Source organism: Rhinopithecus roxellana, chromosome 4 (assembly GCF_007565055.1).
Source record: "Rhinopithecus roxellana isolate Shanxi Qingling chromosome 4, ASM756505v1, whole genome shotgun sequence".
NCBI lineage: Eukaryota > Metazoa > Chordata > Mammalia > Primates > Cercopithecidae > Rhinopithecus > Rhinopithecus roxellana.
In genome coordinates, this window is record NC_044552.1 from 118,191,584 (window position 1) to 118,200,545 (window position 8,962).

General features: G+C 36.8%; 1 non-coding gene across 1 annotated transcript; it reads right to left on the reverse strand.

The window, feature by feature from the left end:
* Positions 1-278: 278 nt before the first annotated feature.
* Positions 279-406, reverse strand: LOC115897178. The gene has a single exon (XR_004057107.1). It is a non-coding gene; the product is annotated as a small nucleolar RNA SNORA24 (small nucleolar RNA).
* Between the last annotated feature and the right edge of the window lie 8,556 nt (positions 407-8,962).

Below are 8,962 nucleotides of genomic sequence, written 5' to 3' on the forward strand. Positions count from 1 at the left end.
GACCACCTTAAATATTACTTTAAAAAATTCAGTCCTATATTGAAAATAGGTATCCTGAAAACTTCCAGAACATTATTTGGAACACCTGTTTCCCCAACTAAGATAAATCCATTGCCAGATGCTGAATAGACCTCGCCCATTACCACTTTGGATTTCTTGATAGTCTTATGTTTCCATCTTCCATCGTAATGTGTTCATCAGCTTCCTAGAAACATTTGAACAATGGTTTAGAAAAGTTTGCCCAATAATCTGGCACCCTCCAGATTTTTAACAGTGAATAATGTTACTTGTGCAAGTCAGAATCTGATACCAATTAAATGGTGACAGCTTTGCCAATAAATAAGAATATGCTCTTCCATGGCTAGGAAGGGAGACTGCCACAGCTGACATAAACAGACATTTTAAGTGTGTTGCATCAGGAGTAATCAGTCACTGAGAGTCCAAAGACAAAAATGATCCAAAGAAGGAAGAATTAAAAAAAAAAATCCCCCATTTTTTTCTTTTTTGTCAAATTCTTGTATGGAAGGATTCTAACACAATAAACTAATAGTAGCCTTTGGTTTATTCTAAAGGCATTTATTAAAATCATAGTCCCCACCCCACAAGATCCTTGAGGTTAATCCTATCTTGCTACTAGAAAAGCAGCAGCCATTTATCTTATCTTTTGACATCAGCATTGAAGAGTCTTCTTTGTATTTCCCAGACCTAAGCAAACAGTTACACCTTCAACCATCTTTTTCTTGCCTCTATTTCAATGGGCCCTATTGTTTGTCTCCTGATTATTTCATGTCTATTTTTCCCCTGTCCTAGAAGTTTCATTAGTATTTCCTAGCCATATGCCATTTATATCTTTGCTCATTATTCCTCTCACTGAAGATGAGAAATCAATTTCTGTCCATATCCTCTCCACTTACATTAATCAGAGATATATTTTGTAAGCAATAGAAATCGAATCTGAAAAACCTAAAAACAAATAGACTATGCAAAAAGTTACAGAATTTAGCATGAAGTTGAAGGCTAGTACATTAGGTAATGGCAATGGGTAGGAAACAAGAGGGGCTAGGAAATTGGGAACACAGCCTCATATAACAGTATAGATTAGGGCACTGCTGCTTTCAGGGCTGCCCTGAACTCAATGCTGCTGACACCACTATGAGTGACTTCTCAACTCTGCCTGTGTTATCTACCTTGTTGCTTCAAGATTCAAATTTTGGATTGAGATCATTTGATTAGCTTACTCTCGGCTGTATGTCTTTTCCTCCATAGCCTCCTTGAAGTAGAGCCCAGAACTTTTGGCTTATTTAATGGGAAATTGGGCACAAAACACACAATACATTATTCTTCCAAAAACTTGAAGGATCTTTAGATTCTAAGTAGTAACAAAATAAAATAAATCCCCAAATAGTCCAATTATCCATCACAGTATGCTTCACTGTCCATATAAAGTCTATTTTATACTTACTGATTATTTTGTTCTTTTAATCCCTATACATTTATAGGGAGTAATATGAAACAGCAATAATTTCTTTTTTTTTTTTTTTGAGGCGGAGTCTCGCTCTGTCGCCTGGGCTGGAGTGCAGTGGCCGGATCTTGGCTCACTGCAAGCTGCGCCTCCCGGGTTCACGCCATTCTCCTGCCTCAGCCTCCCGAGTAGCTGGGACTACAGGCGCCCGCCACCTCGTCTGGCTAGTTTTTTGTATTTTTTTAGTAGAGACGGGGTTTCACCATGTTAGCCAGGATGGTCTCGATCTCCTGACCTCGTGATCCGCCCGTCTCGGCCTCCCAAAGTGCTGGGATTACAGGCTTGAGCCACCGCGCCCGGCCAAAACAGCAATAATTTCTTAATTAACTAAATTGTTCTGTTCTTTTGGTCATATCTTGTGTTTATGAAGGTGTAACTGGGATATTCCTTGACACAATTTCGGATGCAAAGAATGTAACTCCAAGAAGTGCCATGAGTAAAACACTAAAGTTTCCACCAGTTTATAGCAGCAGATAATTAAGAAAGCTAAACTTTCATTGTTCCCCCTAATGCTCTGATCCTTTCACTACACCTACCAGCATCCTGACAGCAAGGAATCCATTCTAACTCTGTCTCACATAAATTCACGAACTATGATCAGACCAAGGAAAAAACTTGCCTTGGTAGGCCATGATTAAAATTCACTGGCCTCGTAGTGGTCACAGTTTAGGGTGACTTCTTGATGCATTAGATAAGGCTCTTCTAAGAATTGATGTACGTAACCCAGAATTAAACTCAGTGTAGGTAACTTCTAACTAAACAGGCCAAGCCCCTTTGGTGAAAGTTTTTCTCATTCTCTGATCCAAGTACTTGCCCAGGTCATGGCCCTCTTGAGTGATGGATACGGGAGAGGGTTCTGCCTTCCCGAATAAAGAAGGCAGAAAGTTCACCTCTGACTGAATGATGCTGTTAGATGCCAATGCATTGATTTACTAGATGTGGAATATTTCTCCTTAAGGAAACCCTATCCTGAAGGAAGGATAGGAAGCCCTATTCTGCAAACAGACATGGTGGCAGCTAAGGCAGATGCATGTCTTTAGTGGAAACCAGAGCCAGCAGGAAGATGTAGCACTTCCTGAGTTTGGAAATGACTCCACCAGTTGATATAGGGCCTCTCAGTGTGTTGATGGAAGGAAGTCCCATGTTTTATGATTGAGCATTAGTGTCATACCACAATCAGCCACTCCCCAAATGTTGCATCACTCAAACTCCAGGTTTTACGGAGAATTTCCTAAGGTATTAGGTTTGGGTTTCTTCCTTCGTAGGATGCCATGGGTTATTTAAACAAACCAAGCTAATCTTTCTCTTGCCATGATACCACCCTCTTCTGCCATGCAAAAAGAAGCAGTTTGCAAAAGTCAGTAAAAGAAAAAAAAATGCCTTGTTATTTCTCAAAATAGATGAGCTCACTTGTCTTCTATTTATGTAAGAGAGACCACAGTAATTCTTCTCAACAGTATCAGCTACAAGGTGATTTTCTGTGCCTGCTTATTCTAAGAAGTAGCTGGCAATTTCTCTTGTTAGAAAAAGAAAAAAATATACATTTACTCACTGATAAACATTTTCTGTTAGAGAACCCAATTAAATAGCAGGCCTGTGTTGTATACATCTTTTATACACCCTGTAATGTCAGGTTCCATGAAAGCAGTTCCAGAGATTGTCTAATTCAGAGCTGGGGCTCCAACCCCCAACACATAGTAGATGCTTATAGGCTTATAGTAGGATGATAAAAATTCACAAAGATATAGAGGTCCTAATCCTCTGAACCAGTGAATAATAATTCAAATGGCCAAAGGGACTTTGCAGGTGTGAGGAAGGATCTTGAGATGAGAGTTGTCTGGATGGGTCCTAAATATAATCACATATGTCTTTATAACAGGGAGGCAAAGGGAGATTTGACAAAGAAGAAGGCAGTGGGACTACTGAAAAATGCTAGGCTGCTGGCTTTGAAGATCAGACTAGGGACCAAAAGTAAAGGAAAGCAAGTATTTAATTCAAGCTCTAAAAGCTGGAAAAGGCAAGAAAAACCTTCAGAAGGGAGAGTGACCATGATAATACCTCAATTTCAGCCCAGTGAAACTGACTTCAGACTTCTGACCTCCTGAACTGCTGGAGAATAAATGTATGCTTTTTGAGCTACGAAGTTTCTGCTAATTTGTTCTAGCAGCCAGAGGAAACTAATACAGTTTTCAACAAATATGTGTTGAATAAATAAATCAATGAACAGTAGGGATTCAGTAAATATTACATTAATTATAAGATGCCTAGATTGGTTCTTTGAATGTGAGAGAGACATCATTCTTTAAGTGTATCTGCAGAGTGAAAGCTGAATGCATTATATAAACAGTTCTTATTTACCAATTTTTATTCTGGTTGTTTTTGTTGGTTTTGGTTTGTTGAGATGGGCAAATATGTTAGCTTCATAATAATTTTTTTATTTTGTTATGCATTTATTCACAATGTTGAGGGGTGCCTCCTTTCAGAATACATATATTCATGACAAATCTCTACCTCCTAGGAGTTTGCCATCTACCAAGAAACACAGAGATACACAGTGTGTGGTTTATATTATCTACTTACCACTGTTTGGGTTACTTTAATTATTTTTGTGTATATGTCTGTATCTCAAAAGTGTTTGTGCCCCTGCAAGGCAGTCTTTTCTGCATTCATCTATTTACAGCATCTAGCACAATGCTTTCCACATAGCTAGACTTCAGAAATACTTAATTGAATGTATCTAGTGGCCAGAAATTCATGCTTTATTGACTGAATAAGGAATTAAGGAAACACAGTGTAAGAGTGTGTGGGGGGCATTGTGTATTTGTGTGTGTGTGTGTTTATACATATGTATGATAATTTGGTGGTAACATTTTGCTGTTCTTGGTTTTCAAAATAAATTCCCTGAGTATGATGTCTTTTAAAATAAGGATATGCAACAATAAAAGCAAAGCTTATCGATTTACCATTTATAATTTTACAGCAAAAATTTTTATATATAAATATGCTTATATTTTATATAAATTATTTGTACATATGTATTCATATAATCTATATGTATTTATATATACTTTTATATGTATTCTATATATGTGCTATCTCTAATATTTTCTGATTCATAGAAAAAGATAATGTGCTCCCAAAAATATGTGCTAAAAATACATAATACAAATTTTGTACATACATTTGTACTGCTTTTGTGGGTATAGAATTTGTTACGAGATACAACATGTCTTTATTCCACAACATTGACTTTTTTTACGATTTATATAACTTGATCAGGAAAAGTATAGAAATAAAGATCAAAACAATGTGAAAATAGTGACTATAAAATATTTTTCAAGTGACAATCAGTGATATTATTTCATTAAAAACTCAAGATAAGGAAATTTTATTCTGGGTTTATTTACCAAGGAACAAAATATTTTGGCTTCTCTTAATTTTTTATCCTTCAATTGTGATTTCTTTCTGCATATGTTCAAGCTCCCCAGATAACTCTCATCTTCCTAGTGGTCGCTGTGGCATTTTTGCCTCCAGACCTGAGATTTATTTTCCCTCAAGCTCCTACTGTGGGCAGCTCAGTGGTATTCCCTATACTAATCTGTAGCTCCAAAAGCTCTTACTGCCCGGCAGTACCTGGCTTAGGCTACTTATTAACTTCCTGTCTAACTTCCACAGTCTTACACCTGCTGGAACTTTGTTGGATTTATGGCAACTCATAGAATTCTAGACTATTAGGAGACATTAAGTTTGAGCAGGACAGTGTTTATTTTACTTAGTAGAATAATCTCTTCTACAACATTCCGAACAGGTGGTAGCTATACATTGAACAACCAAGAATAGGTGACTGATTCTCACAAAGTCGGGACAAATTGCTGCAATATTTTTATCAAAATAATTCTAAATGAGTTTCCTAATTTCTTCCATACAGGTTTCCTAGCTCACTTTATGAAGCTTTACAAAATACTGTAATACCTCTTCTAAACGAAAATACATAAATGAATATGTTTCTAATTATCTTTCAAAACATTTTGACCCCTTTAAAAATTCTCTGCCACTTTTGCAAAACATCTTGATAATATCTTTAAGTGTGACAGCCAGAATAGAATAAAGAAATGAATTGCCAGAACAGAATACAGTCTATTTTAGAAAATATTGTCAGTGCAACCTGATATGCCCAGTCAGGAGGAAAGAAAGGCACTGATTCTTCATATCAACCCTACTCTAAATTTTAAGGGGAAAACTTCTGGTGAACCCAATTCTGGGTGAACTAACTAATGTGGCTACACAACCTCTCTCCCACACAAAGAAATGCTAAATCAGGTGTAATTTTAAAATACTTGGTTTTAATATGTAGCCTGAGAAGGGGAGAGAGAAAAAAATTCTAAGTGTCAGGAACAAGTAGAGAATTTGAAGCCAGTGACTTGGTGGAGAAGATTAGACATGGATGAAAGACTCTTTCCTAACTTCTGAAGCTGTAGCATTCAGCCAAGGAAATGCGACAACTTATTCTTGCATCATAAGAATTTTTTTTTTAGGCCGGGCGCGGTGGCTCAAGCCTGTAATCCCAGCACTTTGGGAGGCTGAGACGGGCGGATCACGAGGTCAGGAGATCGAGACCATCCTGGCTAACATGGTGAAACCCCGTCTCTACTAAAAAAAATACAAAAAACTAGCCGGACCAGGTGGCGGGCGCCTGTAGTCCCAGCTACTCGGGAGGCTGAGGCAGGAGAATGGCATAAACCCGGGAGGCGGAGCTTGCAGTGAGCTTAGATCCGGCCACTGCACTCCAGCCCGGGCGACAGAGCGAGACTCCGTCTCAAAAAAAAAAAAAAAAAAAAAAAGAATTTTTTTTTTTTAATTTGACAGAATTGCAAAGAGAACTTACAAAGTTAATTACATTAAGATTGGTAACATGCTTCTACCAGAAATAATAGGTAAAGTATAAAAATCATAGGATATAGATTATTTCAACTAAGCACTTAAGGGAATTTATTTATTGTACATGCATAGCATCCTGTACCTGAAAAAATAATTCACTTTATTTTAGATAACATTAGTATGTAGAAAACCTTAGCACATTCTAGGCCATAAAAGGTTGTTTCAGGAAATATCAAATAATAACATATAAACTGTATTATTTGACAAATATTCATTGAAATTAATAAACAGTAACAAAACAGTAGCCACTCATCAGTTATGGGAATTAAATGACACAAACCAATGATTCATGGATTAAAAAAGAACTAAAAGTAGAGATTATATTTAGAATAAAATTATTTTAAAAGGGCTTTATGTTAAAATATGAACATTAATGTAAACCCAAAAAGTCAAAGAAAGGGAGAAATAGTGGTAACAGAAGAAAGTAATAAAATAGAAAATAAAGATACAAGAGTCTTTAAAAATATAAAGTATTAAAAATAAATAGACATCCAACAGAAATTAGGGAGGGCAAGAAAAGGAACATATAATACCAGGAATTGAAAAGGAGTAATAAAAGTACCATGAGCTTTTAAAAAGTCATCAGAGAATGCTAAGAATAACTTAATGCCAGAACATTTGAAAACTTAGATGTTAATATCTTTAAAATGTATAAATGGCCAAAGCACACTCAAGAATAGGAAACCTGGGTGGGCGCGGTGGCTCACACCTCTAATCCTAGCACTTTGAGAGGCCGAGGCAAGTGAATCACGAGGTCAGGAGTTTGAGACCAGCTTGGCCAACATGGTGAATCCCAATCTCTACTAAAAATACAAAAAATTAACTGGGCATGGTGGTGGGTACCTGTAATCCCAGCTATTTGGGAGGTTAAGGCAGGAGAATTGCTTGAACCTGGGAGACAGGAGGTTGCAGTGAGCCAAGCTCGCACCACTGCACTACAGCCTGGGCGACAGTGCGAGGCGAGGCTCGTCTCAAAAAAAGAAAAAAAAAAGAGAAAAGAAAAGGAAACCCGAACAGACCAATAAAAATTTAAGAATGGGTCATTAATCAAACATATACTCACATTAACCAAAATAGTTATAATAATAGCATCAACTGCAGTGGCAATAATGTAAATGATAGCAAGAACCCATTAGGCATATGAAGTTTTACAAGAGATAACTAATAAACATTCAGGGAAACAAACAGAATAACCTTTTATCTCAGGCAAGTAGGGCTAAATTTTACCTGAGTGGTGGGCACATGCATTTTATACTTTTAGCAAATTAAAAATATTCTGTAATTTAAAAACAAAAGTAAGATCTAGGAGGAATTTAGGAACACTTGATAAGAATAATTTTAAGTATATTCTCCATGAAAGACTTTTCTAAGTCAGACTTGATTGGAGACTTACCTTAACTCAGTGCATAGTAGCTATTAGGTATTCATAAATTATCCCAAGACATCTCTCTGTTTTCATTTAGGTCGCTTAGAAACTAGTACTCTCAGAACATGGAGTGGAAAGGGTGATCATGGTAGCAACAGACTGAGGAGTGAATTTGCACTTGTGACAAGTGTAGGTAACTTGATCTATTGTGGTACAGGAAGTGTCGAGTTGAACATGTAGAGTTAGCTGCCTAGTCAGTTGAGTTTAAACACAAATCTTTGAGACCTAGGAGTATGGATGTTTTTATTAAAAATTGTCCTTAAATGTTTTCTGAATTAATAACTTTCATATTGCCAATTTATCTTAGACAGTAAGAAAATCTACTAGGGCAAGAGGACATTCTTATAAAATCCTGTGTGGATCTCTAATGTGTCCCATTAGAATACATGTGAGGGTCATAAAAAGAAGAAATAACGGTACTCAATAGCTATAAAAGTAATTTTGAGTCCTGGAAAGGGCAAAGGCCATGGCATTAAGATGACTGATAATATCCAGTTGTAGCCAGGATGTGGAATATGTGTATTCTCACATTTTATTGGTAGGAATATTAATTGGTAGAACCTTCCTGAAGGGAAATTTGGCTGCACTACTCTTTGAGTGAGCTATTCTATATTTAGGTTTTTTTCCTACAAAACTGTACCCATGAGAAGAAACTGTGCACACAGTGAGCTCTCTTTGTAAATGACATGAAAAGATGTCCATGTATAATTTTTGAGAGGAATGAATTTGCAAAAAATTACCACAAGTTAAGTGGCTTAAGCAACGCAAATTTATTATCTCATAGTTCTGTAGGTCAGAAGTCAGACATGGGTCTCTCTATGCTAAAATCAAGGTGTCATCAGGGCTGCGTTGCTTACTGGAGGTTCTTGGAGAGATTGTTTCCTTGCTTGTTCAATTTTTTTGGCAGAATTCAATTGTATAACTGAGATCCATGTTTTCTTGCTGGTTATATATTAAAGGCAGATTCCAGTTCCTAGAGGCCTCTATGTTACCTGGCTCATAGCTCTCTGCCTCCATTGTCAAAGACAGCAATGTCAGATCCAGTTCTTCTCATATCACATTTACATTTAATATAA